At 31.8% G+C, this 17,771-nt stretch overlaps 1 protein-coding gene and 1 long non-coding RNA gene across 5 annotated transcripts in view; both read right to left on the bottom strand.

The window, feature by feature from the left end:
- The window catches only part of LOC141454388 (uncharacterized), a 44,135-nt gene that overhangs the window by 15,741 nt on the left and 10,623 nt on the right, over positions 1 to 17,771 (bottom strand). The gene's annotated exons all lie outside the window — the stretch shown is intronic.
- Positions 9,561 to 15,526, bottom strand: LOC141454391 (uncharacterized). The gene is made up of 3 exons (XR_012458692.1): positions 14,710 to 15,526; positions 14,466 to 14,625; positions 9,561 to 12,028 (listed from the first exon to the last, which is right to left on the bottom strand). It is a non-coding gene; the product is annotated as an uncharacterized lncRNA (long non-coding RNA).

Genomic DNA, 17,771 nt, shown 5'->3' with positions numbered 1-17,771 from the left:
TTTACGAGTGAGGTAGCAGATTAGTGCGTTGAATTGCGAACAATAAAGGAACGTTAGTTACTAAGAACTCCCGCACTCCAGGTCCTCAAAAGATCGTATCGCTTACGAGTAAGTATAAATTTTAAAATCTCTAAAAAGTAAAGAAATGCCTATTTTCGAAGGCAGGTTTTACGCCAAGTAATCGGTGTACCAAGGCACCTTGGATGGAGAAGGATAGAATAAATATTATCCTAAATATCTCAGGTAATCAGATTAAATAAAATCTCTAAGGATGTGAACGTGATCGAAACCACAATACATCTTAGCTTTCTTCACTTTCAAAAAATCCTAAAAATCTCAAAAAATGTATGTATTTACTCCCACTAATTCATGAGCTACATTAAAATCTAAATTATTAAATGTGTCCTCATTTTTAATTTCAAGAGCAACGTCAACGTATTTCTAAAAATTGGTTGGAACTAAAAAAATAAATATAATAATTCATTCAGATGGGACTTCGGGAGAAATTAAGACAAGTATGGAAACATTTTTTATACACCAAATTTACATATTTTTAAAATTATGAAAATATTATATATTCTCTTTTTATGCAAAAATTAATATTATACCTTAGCCCTCTTAATTTCATTTTGTGTTTTAAGAGTAAGAGACATTTAATAATAAATAATATTCATGAAATTTTAATTTTTTTTTTTTTTAGTTCAAAATGGAAACTAGTGAAGTGCACAAATCATTTAAAGAATAACAAAATAAATGACAATATCTAGAAAATCTAGCAAACAGGTTGTTATATGTGCATTTCGGTTTGAGCACACACTTTTCTCCCTAACATTTTTTAAGGGAAAAATAACAAATATGTTCTTATTTCTGAATGTGGGCTGCTAATGATCGGAAACATTTGTAGAAAACAGAGTTTTCGAATTGGACGAAACATCTTTCATCTCGATGCGTAAAACTGCTGTACACCAGAATCGATTTCGAAAATCTGTTTTCCTGCCGTTGTAAGGCAAGGAAGTCTACCACGATCAGTAACCGAACAGAAATACGATGGTAGATACGATTGAGGAGCAGTGCCAACTGTTCCTATCTATAACTACAAATACTAAGAATATAATTTCATCCTTAAGATCCTATTTAGAGAATGTAATTCCTGAACTGACTTTAGATAAAAACAATAAAAGGAAATAAGTAAGTCTTTTCAGTGGTGCTTTATATATTTTGAATCATTATAAAAGAAAATGAAATAATATTTGAATTATTTATTATCTCATAAGCTTTGAAACGCATTGAAAAACCTCCCTTTTTGTTTTGAATAATGTTCATCAACCGCATAATTTAAATCCGTCAGCGACATTAGAAACAACTTTGCGGTGTGTCTGGTTTCAACTAATCAGATTTACTTAACCCACAAAACTAATTTTGCCTAATGGTTAGCGTTGCAGAGGACAACCTTAACTGAAGGATATCTTTGCCAATCAAAACTTGGTTAAAATTATTTAAATTCATATTTTATAAACAACTTAATTGGGTTTCTTTGTAGGGCAGATGACACCACTTTTCGAATGAAACTTGAAAATTTCTAAATAATTACCACTTCAAAAAAAAAAAGTCTTAGATCGTATGGACCGGGTGTAACTTTGACATTAGTGTTAAGTTTAAAAATCCAATTAAACTGCTATGAAAATACTGTTACCCTCCTAAAAATCTCTAAATTTATTGGAAATGGAAAATAAGTTGCTATTTCAGGAATTTTAGCGCTTTAGCATTCCAAGGCAAGGAGCCCCTTCAGATTCGCTAACTGGAAAACTCAGCAATCGAAAGAGATGTCTGGTGAAGGGAATGAGCCGCCAAGTGAAGTTTTCAGAGTACCGTTCTAAAGCAAAATGTCAACAATCTCAAATAACAAAATCGATTCCAGTTGGCGGAGTAGTTCCAATACATTAGTGCAAAGATAGAACTCAAACGAAAAATATAACTAGCTTCTTGCGTTTTTTTGCAACTTGACCTAGAAGTTCTACTTTCACTGGTTTATTTACTGATTAATAAGTGTCCACACTACTTTTCTTTGCATTACTTAGTTGGGCTGTCTCAAGTAAGTTTTAATTAAAAATTAAATAACAAGACGAAAGACCAAATTCCGAGATAAAGAGATCCTGTAATGCCTCTTGAATAACCTTTAAGTAATACTTCTGCTTACAAGATATAGGAGAAAGTAAAAAAGAAGTTTTTAACCAATTTTGGTTAGTTCAATTAAACTAGGCTGACGAACTTGTTCATTAAACATCGTAAAAAATATTCTGTGAAAGAAAACTTTATTTTTGAAAATAATTAAGATATAGTACTTCTAAAAAAATGTTCGCGTTATGTAAATGAAAGGCAATGATTCTTGTAACAACTGAAAATAAATTTGTTTAAACTACAATCCCAAAATCCAATATACATAACTTTCTTAACAAACACACGGCTTTTTAAAGCTAAAGTTTTTTCGTAAGCAGCAAACTTTCTTCAAATTTGAAATTTGTATTAGAAGTTAGGCTTTGGGATGGCTTAAACAAAATCATTAAAAGGGAAAATATTTATGGAAACGTTACGAATAAACTAACTACAACTAATAAGAGAAGTAACAACTAATGAATGAAAGGCTCTTCAATGAATCAAGATAGTCCTTCAACGATGAATAAATCGTGCGACCAGCTCCGTCGCATGCGAGATGATCAGGTAGAGGTAGGTCGAAGGCAAGCCAATAAGTGAAATTACAAGAGGAAAGAGGCGAGAGTGAAATTTCTTGAGATTTACATTAAATCCTGAACAGAAGATCAGTCCAAATAGACACGAGGTATTATACAAATACGTGTGAAATTTTTGATTGCAGAGAAAATGCTGCTACATCCCGAGTACACTCCAAAAAGTATTCAGTAGCAGTTATATTAAAAACATCTGTTGACAATATAAATGCATTATGACTTTTTTTTTTGTAAAGTTTCACTTATCTCGAATTTATGTATTAATTTTTTTAGTTTTTCTTGTAGTAGATAGTAGTTTGTTCCTCTATTAATTAAATCCATAAAAATTTCTAAAAATATATCACAATCTATTAGGAGGATAATGGCAAACAACTAATCAATCACTAAATCAACCATAAAACTAGGTAAACACTAATATTTGTTAGATATATTATTGATCGGTGATAGACAACTTCCTGGTTCTCCTAAAAGGAGTATTGTGAAATTGAGAATCTAACAACCGTTAATACAACTACAGGAACCTACATATTTTCAAATATTTTTACTTAATCGTTGGAGGAAATAAAGATTATATTTTCTTCATAAAGGGTAACAGTACTGCAAGTTTTAAGGTTTCCCAGCATCTAAATTAATAATTAATGATCGGAATAATGAAATAATTAATTGCTAATTAGTGCAATTTTTAATTTAAGGGAATTAGTATAAAATTTTAAAAAATTGGGCAATTCGCGTAATACTGAGGTAATACGTCTATCTAACTGAGGTTGTATTGAGGAAAATAAAATCTTATAAGGACCGCACTATAAGGCCACTTGCATTCGATGAATTTGGAACGTCTGGCGAGTAAAAGCTGGGAAGTCAGGGTGGAAAATATTCTACTCTAACGACGCAAAGGAGGAAAGGGAAACAAGAAGAGCTCGCAGCAAGAAATGCTGGAAGAGGCAAGATTTAAAGAAACACTCAAGGGAAATCCATTTTTTTTTTTTTTGCAAACGTACTCTAGATGATAATTGCACTAAGTCTTAAGTCAAAAGGCTACCTATGAAGATTTTACAATACTTGTTTAATTTTGAGATTTAGAAGAGGTAGAAATTGAGAAATACGAAGCTTACCTTAATGAATTTTTTTTACCCTTTTTTGATTTAGTTTATGGGATTACCTGATAACTGTGGCCCCAGTGCCTTTTTCAGCGTTTCAATTCACACTTCATCAATAGGCAAACAGTAAAAAGGAAAATAGGAGGACGACAGTTACTTTTAAATTATTTACACTGTTTACTGAACTTACAATTATTTTCCAACTGGTAATGGTGGATAACCTTGCTGTGGACTGGTTGCTTACTACTACTTTAGCACGTTATCTATTTAGTTTCTGTGACTGATTTATTTTTCAGAAATACATTCTCTAATCACAATTACGTGTTACTTTATTTTAGCTGTTATATCCGGAAATTAGACATAATAGAAGGTTTCTCACAGGTTTTAGTACAGGGTTGCCAAAAGTTTCGACATTTTATACGTACTAATAATTAAAATTGTATTAATTAATACTGAATGTGCACTTCAAAGAATTCAGCTATCGAGATATTCAGCTTACGCTATTATCTAAGACTACAGTAATTTGTCCAGATAAAGCGGGGGCAGGATACAAATATTGTGGTTGAAAGGGCACGCTGGAATCGTCATAGCCACTTCAGGAAATCTCGAATGTGCAGTGAAAAACATTGTATCATAGCAAGAATTTCGGAAACATAAAAAACAAAAAAAAGGTACTTATTTTACTGAAGCTACTCTTTATACATACTCTTTACTATACTATTGCTATACTCTTTAACCCCCTCAAAGCATTGGTTTCTTGGGGCGAGGGGATATATTTATAGGAATTACGATTTTGCAACTTAGGTTTAACCAAAATATAATCAAACCACATATACACAATTAATGTAAAAACCCTAAAAGTTTATTTGTAGAAACGGGGAGAAGGTTGACATCAGTCATATGTTTTTCTCCTTCATCAACTGCTGAAATAATCTTTTTTGACAAGTTTTTACACGACTTGCCTAAAATAGAGTTTCTTGCAGCGATGAAAGTGTTCTATTCATCATTAATCCAGAAACGCAGCGGTGCATTGGCGAATTTTTCATTAGGGATAAAATACACATTTAAGAAAAGTGAATAATTTGGAAGCTTGTTAGTACTAACACACAAATACAACATATGAGATACTTTCATTTTCATAAAAACGTACCTTAACTTGCATCTGATCAAAGGGCTTCGACTACGCGCTTGTTTTAAAGAGAATTAAAGGCAAAATCATGAAGAGAATGAACAAGGTCTGCAACACTAAACAATCCCTTATCTCCTGGCTGGGCAGGTAAATAGAGAACACAAGAGGCTGAAGTTCTACAAAAGACGGATACAGAAAAAAATAGAATTGAATTTTTTTCCTACCAACAGACAGTTCAGGGAGTTGAAGCCAACAGAAGCTAGAAATGTCAATAATCTTCTTATTTTTCTTCTATTTTTTCTATCACTCGGAAATAAATGGTTAATGTGCAAACAAACCAATACACACAAATACATTGAATCACTAGAAATTTCTTTGATGAGTAGTTGGTTGAATTTATATAATCAAATTACACCTATTATTAAACGGTTACAGAAAAAAATATATTTTTGAAAATATAGTCATTATAGATTCAACAATCACGCACCCAATTTTTTCTCAAAATAAAAAATTGTAAAAGAAAAAATTCAACTTGAATTTGCAAAATAACTGTTTTGTAAAAATAAATTTCTTACAACTGATATCAATTTGTGAACAAATGCGAAGTTAATGATATTCACATAATTTTACTAAATTAATTTTAATTGGAGCAAAATTTAATTAATGAATATTTTATCAATGTAATGAATATTAAGAACTCTCAATACATTTTTTTAAAAAAAACATTGTTTTACATTTACTCTCTCTGAAATTTAGCTCATTCACCATTACTTTGCGAGAGAAAATTTACTACTTTCACCGAAATTGCAAGTGATTTTTTATTCTTTTATTATTTAACCCACTAACGGTAAGAGCTAGAGATCCAATAGCTTCAGAATGGTGACTTACAACAGTCACTAGAGATCCAATAGACTTACAACAACAATCAAAAATCGCAAGAAAATTTATTTAATACTTCAAGTATTGACTAACTTCAAGCATTAACAAATTAAAGCGAAATACAGATTTATGAAATATATTGGTGTTGGGTGTGCTTTTAGCTTACACGGTTTTTCAGCTCTCTGAAATTGGAAAAGCATTATTCTAAAATCCCAGGGTGTGGCTAATGAAAGGTACTCAAGGTTAACAATAAGGACAAGTCAAGCGTGAGAACCAATATCTAGCTAGAACGTATTTTTGAGTAGTTCTTTGGCAATGTCTAGCTCTTCCGAGTACCTTGGCATGTTGGATAAGAAGTCAACGAAAAAGCGACTGAATTAGCTTGTGTGAGCTACTCAAACACCGTTCTACATAAGCCGCTTGCAGCAACTTGGGGGGAAGGGGAACTTGAGGGTTGGAAGATGAGGAAGGTTAGAACGGGAAACTCCAGATTAAATGGTTTTAAAGGGCGGTTTCTTTTTTTCTTTATAGAATGCAATTAAGAGTTTTAAAAGGCTAAGGGTATACTTGGATGCCTGTCATCATAATTCAGGCAGGAAAGTCAGAACTGAATGACCAACTGTGATGAAAAAGTTTTTCTAACAGTGACAAGTACTAAGGTACCAAGGTTAAATGTATACTTGCAAGGGAGTCTTCAGAAGATTTGGTGCTCAGGTAAATTTCCAATATTGTAGTTAGGACGGATGAATCAACAAGTAGGCCTCAGGATCAAGGCCTTAGGTTTCTTACTTGTTTTTGGGACAAACAGTACATCAACTTTAATGAAAATCGTTTAGGCCATCATGTAAAAGTCTCTAATAATGAAGTAGCACCTCTCGTTGAAAATCTGCTCGATCACATACTCTCATGAGAGAGGTAAGAGAAAATAATAAATTATTTTACCAGTTGATTGATTTTACGTTAAGAAAGTTTCGGTAATGATATTGCACATGTCGATTATCCTATTTTAATTGGATATAATTATATAAGGGTTAAGTGGTGGCCAAACTGGACAAGCCTCGAGGGCCAACGACCTAATAAGGGTAGCAAAGTGTCTAGATTTAATTTGAGTCAATCTAGACTATATATGTGATTTAGTTAAATTGTTATTTGTTCAATGGAGAATAAATTAATTTCATTTGATTATCTATTGGATTGGTTAGACATCAACCTCTTTATTTAATTAGAAAATCATAAAATATTATTATTTTATCTTTCAAGATATTTTTTGTGCTTAGGCGGGAGGGCGAAATTATTCTGGCGAGACTGAACTGTTCTAACATTAATGAACATAAAAAAGCACACCCAAACAATTTTACCACCACTAATTATCTAATAATTCCATTAATAACCAGTAATATTATTAATAATTGATGAATGAATTTCAGTAATAACGAGATTATTTGCAAATAAAAGAAATTATTATCTTTTATTACACTAATTTACAGAACGGCTATAAACTAGTATATCTAGCATTATAGTCTTGTTGCCATGTAAATGTGCCGCCAAGTTGTGGGCGACTGAACTATTGTTGCCACCACCAAATCTAGTTGTTAATAGCGATAACACATTAAATTAATTATAAAATTTTACGTATAGTTGGGCAGTTGTTATGGTTTTCCCAAGTTTTCTTACATAGAACATTAACTCTCAACCAAGTACTTGGTTATTTTCATTATAAGTTTATAGCTTTCTTCCAAGCCCTACTCACTTTACCTCTTTAGTTCACCAGCTAGAAAGATGTGATACTGTGTGGTAAAAATCAATCATACACTCAGCTTCATCAACTTTCACACAACTTGATAGCCACTAATTTTAGATTGAAAACATCCTTGTGCGTAATTAATAAGAATGTTGTTTAATCGTTTAAACTCGGCCGAAAAAAAGATGGGATGAAACGAATCTACTACTAATTCTAACTGCAATTGTTACTTCTCTAATAATCGAGAAAACCACAAATTTACTAAACCAGTCAATGTTATTTTAAAAAACCCTCTCCAGGGCAAAAAATGTTCTTTGGTATTAGACACCAAACTGACTTTGCCAAACATACAACAACATTTGTGACAAATTAAGCAAATTTGCAAACCGCAAATTGTATCCTCGTCTGAACTGAAATTCTAATCTGAATTTGCTCAATCAAAATAATGTATTATTTTGAATGCACTTTCTGTTTTACTACGTGCAGTCCCAGTCTGATTAAATATTTGCTTCACTACACTTTTCAACAAAATTCAATAATTTCTTAGGTGGCCACAGACTACAAGCATTAATTTACTTGTTTTTGTCGTAAAGAACGTTAAAATCTAACATAATTAAAAATTAAAAATTTCCAATAAAAATAGTTCTCGTGCTTTGTTCTAGTTTCTCCGTAATACTATTTCTTTTATTGACTTGCCTTCGTCTTAGATCTATCTGATCATAAAGTAGAATCACAATTTTTAAATGTTTTTACTGTTAATTCAGTCAAACTACCATACTTTTCATTCAGGCCATGTATCATTCAATATTGAGAATATCCTTTCAATGGAAGTAGGTGGGCCTAGTAGGCTGAAAATGTATTCTTTAATTTATATATTATCTAATTTTGCGTATAGCTGTCAGCATATATATATAGTTGTTTACAAAAAGGTAACAACAAGAACAAGAACAATTTTTCAAAATGCAGTTTTTGCCCATTTTCAGCAACGTATTTCTCGAAATCTATTAGATCTGGGTTGTTGCAAAAACAAAAATACGGTTATAAAGGAGGATTTACCCTATACTTTAAAGAAGATTTGGGAATTTTATCTTTTATAGAAAAAGAGATAAAAAATTGTCAAAGTTGGGTGTTTTTGAACGTTACGCTTTTTCGTGCAGTTTTTGACGATCAACTCTTATAAAACTGCCCTACCGGACTGTTTTAAGATTGCACTTTTCAATTCTTTCAAACAAAGTGATACACTGGCCGAGAGGTCGGGACAGTCTCAGTCCTCTGAAGGACCAAAACTGGCCCTTCCTTTCGAAGTTCTCTGATGTGACGCAGGCTCTATTCTCATTCATCCGCAGATTAATTGCATAATTTTCTTGTACTTCTGTACCAAATTTGTTCTTCCGAATAATCAATTTGTTTCTATTAGTATCCTCTCCACTAAAAGCAATTTGTAAATTAATACAATTCGTACAATTTTTTTAAACAAATGAAAACAGAAAAATTATGTCAATAAACAAGCGTAAAAGATTTCTAGATTTTACAGATAATTATAATTGAATAATAGTTTTTTATTGGATTAATTATTAGGAGAAGTCAGAATTCTTAACTTTGGTTAACATGAATTAGCTTAGACTAAGGATTTTTGCTAGCACCACATTCGTTACTGTAATATACGTACGTATATACACAGACTTAAGAAACTGGATCGAACAGGAAATTAAAGAGAATTTTCTATGAAAACCGATGTCATATGTACCAGGTTAGCCGGAGAACTGAGCATCAGGTCATGCGAACTTTGAATAAATGCAGCACAAATTGAGCATTCCATAAGCAAAACTACAGAATGTATTCCTTATAACCTTAATGAATTAATCTATGTATAAGAAATTTTAAGAAATACTAGATAAGAAAGAAGGTATAAACCATTCATCACTATGTGACACTCACAATCTAAGAGAAGCAAAAAGTGAAAGGGGGATCCCAATATCACAAACCAAATTCAGAATAATTCTATTATTCCAGTAAGAAAACTCCAATTTTCAAACTTGAAACACTTAAAATATCTTCCACCCGTAGCGAGTAGAAAGTAAAAGTACATGTCTTCACAATGTATTTATACATGGTATAAATACATACCACATTTCAATGAACAAATTATCATGAAAACGTACGAAACAATCTGGAAATATAAGCAGAAAGTGTGAAGAACCCATGACTTGAAAAATCTTTTAACATTGCTCAAAATTTACTTATATATAAATGAATTCCTTAAAATTGTGCTAATAGCTAGAAATCTTATAAATTATTCTCTTTAGAGTGAAGATTCCACGCTAATTTAATAAATATTTTACTTCCAGGTTTGTTCAGAAAGATATTTATTTGATAAAAATACTGAATGTAAATTTAAAATTCTGTTTATAAAGTCATGATTATAAGAGCAGGAATTTCAAAGAACTGCAAAGAAATTAACCGCACTAATTAAAATATTAAATAGCAACATTAAAAACAAAATTTTTTAAGGCCAGGCAATATTAGTTCATGGCATTTTAATTCTTAAAATAGAAGCTCAGAATATTAATAACCTGGGACCTACTATAGCTTACCAAATATTAAATTTAAACAATAAGATTTTTTGTTTTTGAATTATAGTGAATTCATTTTTCCAGACACACGACAGAATAATTAATTTTTACCAACCACTAATTCGGAATCAGTGCAGCTCAAAACGGATATTTTTAATAAAGACTAAAAAATGAAAATTTACATGATTACAGTACTTTTTATTACGAGGATTTACAAAGGGTAATAATTATTAATTGCAATAAATTACATCAGTAAAAGAAAGTAGTGTTGACAATAAATATCGGATTTAGGATCTGGGAAACAATCTCAGAATAAAATGTAGAAAACTATCTTGACAAATATTAATTTAAAAACTAAAACAACTGTAGAATATATTCATAAAAGAGGGTGTAGCAACTGAATAGAATATTAAGGAAAGCTTGTCACTATAAATGAACCGCCACAACTCTCTCAAGAAAGTGAATTGACTGTCCCCCGTTGGCGTTCACCACTGAAGCTCAAACTTTCAACATTAATATGAAGAAAGTAATCTATTGTGTATAAGAGTGCAGCCTGGCTCTTAGTAAAACACAATTCACTTACACATACACGTGGAACCATCCTTGCAGCCACACGTACATATTATTACAAACATATATGTATACGTGTTCAACAAAGATAATAAAATATAATTTCGTTGAAACTTTAATTAATACACTCACATACTGTTTACATACTGATCAATGTCAGTCTTAACAGTATTCTGTAAAATATGTTGTTCAAATAAACTAACAATGTTATTTGTTTATTTAACTATATTAGACCCATAAAATTCATTCTCTTCTTTAATTTAGTTATTTAAAGAACGTTGTCGGTAATTTTTATTTGTTTTGTCACTGGAGTACGAGCTAGTGCTCCTTACGCTTTTCTTTTTCGTATTAATTATGTTTTAACAATGTTCAAATATTAAGCCAAGTGTACAATACAGTCTTCATTGGGTTCAAGTTCAGCGAAATCTACTTAATAATATATTTAAATCAATCATTTCATTTAGTAATAATCACTATAAATTAGAGCTAAACACAAATATTTTAAATTGTCTTAAGAGTAATTGATCAACTGTAGAAGTAATAAAACATCTTATCTGAGGAAATAGATATCTTCACAAGCCACTGATTTAGGATTTATTTTTGTTAAAAAAATCTCATTTTTAATGTTTTCACTGTGTGAATTCATCCGGAGTACCAACTTGATGCTCTCTTTTTTATTTTCTGTGATTATTAAGAAGTGAATCAAACTTGGAATGATGGAGAAAGCTTACCATCCTATTCGCATACAACAAAGAAAAGATTTTTTTTTTGTGTGTGTTAGATACAGGCTTGTATTCATTCTAGTATGTTTAGGGAACAACCCCTCGTGAACAACGGAGAAACAATTCATTTTCAAAATGTTACAACCAATTTTTCTTACTGCTGTAATAAAGACTAACTATAATAACCTCATAATAAAAAAAAAATCATAATTAAGTTTTATTGAAATTGAAGTTTTGGAGCCCTTTGAGTTAGTGAAAAAATTAGTAGCGACTTTATCGCTCTCTCTTTGCATGTGATATAACACTTCGATATTAATCCGTCATTCTCAATAACGGTTTTATTAAATAGGAGAACAGATGTCTCGGTGACTTTTCTGTTCCGACTCACTAAGTTAAGCTTTAGAAATTTCAGTTAAGGTGATATAAGACTGCTTAATATGCTACTGAGGACAGAAGCTGCAAAGGTCAGGTCTCTTAGTAATTTAAACTAAGTGTGAAATTAAAACCAGGTGATTCGGTACCACAGGTTAACTTGGTCCTAACAATGGCAACGCTAAATCCTAGAGGCAACACCTGCAACCGAAAGGTTCGCATTTAGCTTACGAGAATTTTAAGATTTGCATTGAGAGAAACAGATCTTATGGAATTAGATGAGTCAGCTGCAGGTCAATAGTCTCTAATCAATCCAGAAAATAAAATATTTGCTGCAGACTCGATGAATGAAATTATTTGGCTGTTTTAAAGTTTGGCACCCACTCATTCATTCACTCATTCATCAATGCGAGCGAATAGAGCCATTCACATATTTAGGAGAACCCTTAGTCAAAGAATTAGGCCAGTCTAGATATAAGCTGCCAAATTACTGCAGGCAACAGATGTCTGGAGGCATTAAAACGTATGCACCGCAATTTCAGATCTCTAGATAAGCAAAAATATCGCCATAGCAGATCAGTCCATAGGCCGAACATGGGTCCTAAGACTTGTAGATGACATCAGATGAACTGCAACTGAACCTCTAAGGAGTAAAGGCAATATAAATGATTAATGATCTAATAGTCAAAGATAGCATTTATCGAGCAAGAAAAAATACTGACTCTAGGGAACTAGGTCTTGTGCCAGCCATTAAATTAGACGGTTAGACCATCTCCATGGAATGGATGTGGACAGAGCACCTAGTGAAGGAAATTGAAAATAGGTGATGAAGGCGGCAGAAGTTAAGGAAACCAACCAAGACTCGAAAATTGATGGTGGCCTGCTTGCTGCCACAGAAAGAAGTAATCAGTATCATCAATGCGTAAAAAGGCACTTTTAAGAGAAAAGTGGCGACAATTTTCCCATAAAAGTACCCATTTCAGTGTATTACAGTGGCTACCACCTGTTAAAATGTTTAACGAAATTCGGAGTTTGAATTATATTTAGTTTAAAGGGGTGCAATTGTACAGATCGAGTTTTCAATGCAGTCACGTTTTTAGACCCGTCAATGTGATTTATAACTTTTAACAAGATAATATATTTACTTCAGTGGAGTTTTGGAGAAGCTGTGACTCACTTCGATTCCGTTTCATAACGTTAAGCAGATAAAGCGAGTATAACAATTAAAGGAACTATCTTTTTTTTTAAAAAAAAGAAAAAATCTGTTTCAAGAAAATTTAAATACATAAGTACAAGACAGACGAAGTAGTGTTCAAAAGTTTTTTTTTATTTTCATTGAGATGACGCCAAGGTATTGATGTTCAGATTAAAGTACTAAACTTCTGGCTGGCCCTTATCCAACACAATATGGGTTCTAAAAACACTGAACCAATAACTATCCAATTCTAATCATGATTCAAGTAATTCATAGAGTTTGGCTTTTCACTGGTATTTATTTATAAACTTCTAGATTTCAAATCTGATGGACTCAATGATGTAGTTTATATTGTCATTTCAACGGGAGCCATTACGAGCCGAAAAATGTATCCTCACAAATAAAATACTACATAATCATCCATCATTCTAATTTCAAAGATTAACTGGTTAATTAAACAAAATCCATGGATAAAAACTGGGAGTCAAACCTTGTAACTTATTACACCTTACAGTTAGTTAAGCGATCTCTGCACCAAACCGAACAACAGCTATCGTAGCGCTTCTCATACCCCATGTTCTTATAACTCTGATCCTATGTCCTAGCTAAACGCGGATGCGGACCCCGTACCGCAAATAATTGATGGTGTATAGTAGTCCCCCACATTCTGCGAGAGTTAGCAAATATCAGAAATAAAATAGATAACCTAAAGTCTAACTTAATTTATTAAAATGTTTCTTTTGAGCAGTATGTACTGTTTATATAGACGCCGCTATATCTGAGCGGTAAGAGGGGAGACCCGCAAAGAAAATATGTATGTATTGTGGTTATTGGGTTCGATTCCCAGATTAGGCCTTCGATTTTATTTAATGATTAAAAAAAAAGAACTTTAGGAAAGTATGTTTGAATTTCTCCTTCACAATTAACCCTTCTTAACAGTACTCGAGATGAAAGAACATTACATAAAAGTGGCAATTTAGTAGGAGAAATACAATCTCAAGCAGCCTTGACTGAATTTCTCGAGAAAGATATTTCAATAAAAGTAATAGACTTATGATGTGAACCACTGCACGGAGTTGAATAAAACGTTGGAGCCATTTACGACAAAGATGGTCCCCGGAGGCACCTAAACCAAATATCAAATTTGAACAAGGTAATATTTTACTTTTAAGTTATGAAGAAGGCAAATCTTATCAATAGACAGACACAAACACAACATTAGTGGACCTCAAAGCAGATGAGAACTTAAACTCGAAAAGTCAGAACCGATTCCAATTCTTTTTTACGAGTATTAAGAGAATGTAAAGATCATACAATTTTCTATATTTAAAAAATAATTTATCACATCAAAATTTTGTGTTAATACAAATATATAATAATATAAGGATAAAATAAAAATTATTTGAGCTTATATTTGAATAATTGTTTAAAATGATTACAGACCTCAGTAAATCCAGTTCAAGATTTCAGTTCAACGAATTGGCAAGAAATTATCGAATTCTCGACTGGTCTTCAAATGAAAGCTATAGTTTCCCTAGATTCTGAAACTCATGTTGTATAATGCGAAAGACTTCTTCTCTCCCACTATTCAGAAAATATATTCCTGCAAGAATTCAATTTAGCACATCCTTGAGAGAGTAAAATTGTTTAATGATTAAGTTAAAATAATTTGTTCATTTATGATTACTTATTATTAGAAGTAGTTTTGGCTGAGATTTCGGTTCTTCGCAAAAGGAAAACCATCCTTTCAAACTCTACACAGCCACTGTTCATAATCAAGTCTTACCGTGGTAGGCCAAAGAGATAACTCGCAGGCAAAAGCTCACTAGCCAAAAAAACCCACACGGAATAGAAACTAATCACTATGTTCATCTGAACTAATCAATACTGACTTCCGTTAGAAAAGCGTTCATTAAAAGGTGATTCAAGCAACATTTAAAATATCCATTTAATTTTTTTTTTTTTAAACTGCGACTTATCAGAAAAAAAGTATATCACTTCATGTGGACAATGGAGGAATTAAATCCACTAAAAGTTGAAATACCATTATTTTGTATAAATAAAAAGAGGATTAATTTAAAAAAAAAAAATAACTTAGGATTTTGTATCAACAATTCTAAATAAAGCTCTTTCAACAATTCCAGCATACATATAGCAATTCCCTTTTATAGACTGATATTTACTGATTGAGTATAAAATTGTTTAAAGCACATACGTCTTCTTAAAAATACGAGGGTCGTCAATAATTACACAGACAAATAGCTGTCGTATTAATTGAAAGATTTCCTTGAAAATGCAGTTAGGACCGCGGCGCTGGATAATAACTTTGATTTTATACATCGTAGCACGCATGTTTATTATATTTCTCTAACTTATTTCAGATTTTAATCCAATATCAGATGAAGAATAATCAGTTTGGGGTTAGGTATAATTCGACCTCACTTACGCAACCGTCTTGAACTAAACTTGTTAGGTGAGGGAGGTTACATTGTGTGTGTGTTATTAAAATGCTAATGAATCATAAAACATTTTGTAAAAATAATTAAATAAAAATTAATGAAACCTAGTATTTGTTTAAAGGTAATGTGTGTTTAGTGTAAGCATAATGTTTTAGAATTGTATAGTTGGAGTTCTATTTTATATAGGGAGGGGGCAAACTAGTTAAAGATGAAAAAAAAAATAATAAGACACTGGATCTTTTCCTTTTGGGAGCCGAATTTACTTTTAGAAAGCCTTGTTTTACGTCTTTCCCGAAAGTGAAACAATCACAAATGCTTAGAACTGCAACTTGGTTTAAAATTTTCCTGGAGAAAGGAACCAAAATTTGAAAAAAGGTAATCAACGAATGATGAAAGAGTAATTCGCGTTTCAGATCTGGGATCGTCAGAGATTTGAAACAATGAGAGAGTGCAGGAATTCTGTTTTTTTTATATATATATATATTTTCACTTCTCTCTAGCACTCTTAACTAAATAGCTACATGGTGTATATTCAGACGGCTACTGATCTTTCTTTTTTTTCTAGCTTAAAGTCCCACTTCAAAAACAGCACAATTTTGAATTTACCATCTCATCAATTACCCACAGTTGTTAATTGTGATTGTGAAATTACCGGATAGGGGAAGGGAACAAGTTGACAAATCTTTTGATCTTCCATAATAAAACGATTTTAACATATAAACGAGGTTATTTGCTGCAAACGTAATGATATTCAAAAACATTACTTTAATAGTGTTCATTATACCAAAATATTGTTTGAATTTTCTGTTTTTTATTGCATGAGAATCTTTCTGCCTAGATAATCTTGTCTGTCTCTCTGTTATTTGCGTTTATGCTTAGCTGTTATTTTTAGCAAATATTTAAATGAACAATGAATATAGTATGAATATAGTTATCACAAATAACACTTATTATTTCATTGAACTATAGTTACTTCTTTAAGTTTTAAGAGAAAGTTTTAAGTTAATGTCAAAATTTCAAAAATTAAAGCATCTCAAATTTAGAAAGCCGTTTGTTTCCTTGTTACCGTCGCTTCAAATTCTAAAATTTCCTGCAAAAATCCCATTACTAGAAGTTTGACTTTATTTTTTCTTTTTTTCAATTTATTTATGAAATACAGCTCTAACGATATTCTTTTAACTACTTATTGATTTATATTTAATTAGTCATCGATAAAATTAATATTTCTTTTACATCTTACTTTCTCTTATCATATTTGTAAAACTATTATTTGAAACGTTTTCCCCAGAAATATCCTTTTAAGACCGTTTTTGATTATTCACTAAAGCAAAAAAGTAAAGTAAACTAATCGCCTATTTTTTTCAGGCGGGGCTTAACGTCCAACTAGCAATTAACCCCGCCGTGGACTGGGGCGGAAGCTCTTACTTTACTATAAACAATTTTTTCTAGCAAAAAAAAAGTAGTCGTAGGGATCTTTCGATCCCTGAAATACCAAAATACCCACAGCGTAGATAGCTTCGAGCATTCTGGCATGCGGTGAAATATGCCCTCTCTCAAACCGATGGTTGCTCCAGAGAGAGAACACAGCTCAACCTCACGAACTGTATGACCCTTTAATTATAATATACATCAAATAGTCATTTAGTAAGTAAAATTCTGTATTAGAAAAAAAACTGGGTAAACCAAACACGAAGCTCTAAATATTGATACATATTTTCCAGAAATTATATTTAAGCAGGATTCTGAAGAAGGGGTAAAGTTAAGCTCTCCCCTAAAGTGTACGTCTATAAAACTTAATGTAGTGAATATGAAATGTCTAACAAAAATAACTAGTAGATATAGGTCTATCGTAAGTGCACCTTCACAGATCGGCTTGTTTAAGAAATCTGGTTTCTGTAAGTTACTTGGACCAATTAATTTCATTCTACTTATACATAACTTATGATAGACCTACCTATGACTGGTTTGAATCTTTTACTTAAGGAATATTGTCTTATCGAGGTTCTAGAAGAGTAAAACGTCTTCTTTTTTCAATAGTATTCGCTAATGAAAATATTGTCGTCAATAATTTACATCCAACACAACCTCGATAAACCTTAAAAAATATTCCTATAATTTTATAAAAGTAAACCTAAATCAGAAAAAAAACGTCAACAGTTTGCAATCAACTTTTGATCGATCGAAAAACAACTCATGACTTATGTAAATCTTCAGAAATCATTGGACTCCAACAGGGAACCAGAAGGCGACGGTTCAGCATCTCAGCGCTGTATTCAATTTTACAATGCAA

Source organism: Rhodnius prolixus, unplaced genomic scaffold (assembly GCF_049639745.1).
Source record: "Rhodnius prolixus isolate KJV_2025 unplaced genomic scaffold, Rpr scaffold_9, whole genome shotgun sequence".
NCBI lineage: Eukaryota > Metazoa > Arthropoda > Insecta > Hemiptera > Reduviidae > Rhodnius > Rhodnius prolixus.
Note: the sequence above shows the minus strand (reverse complement) of the source record. Positions and strands in the feature narration are given on the sequence as shown.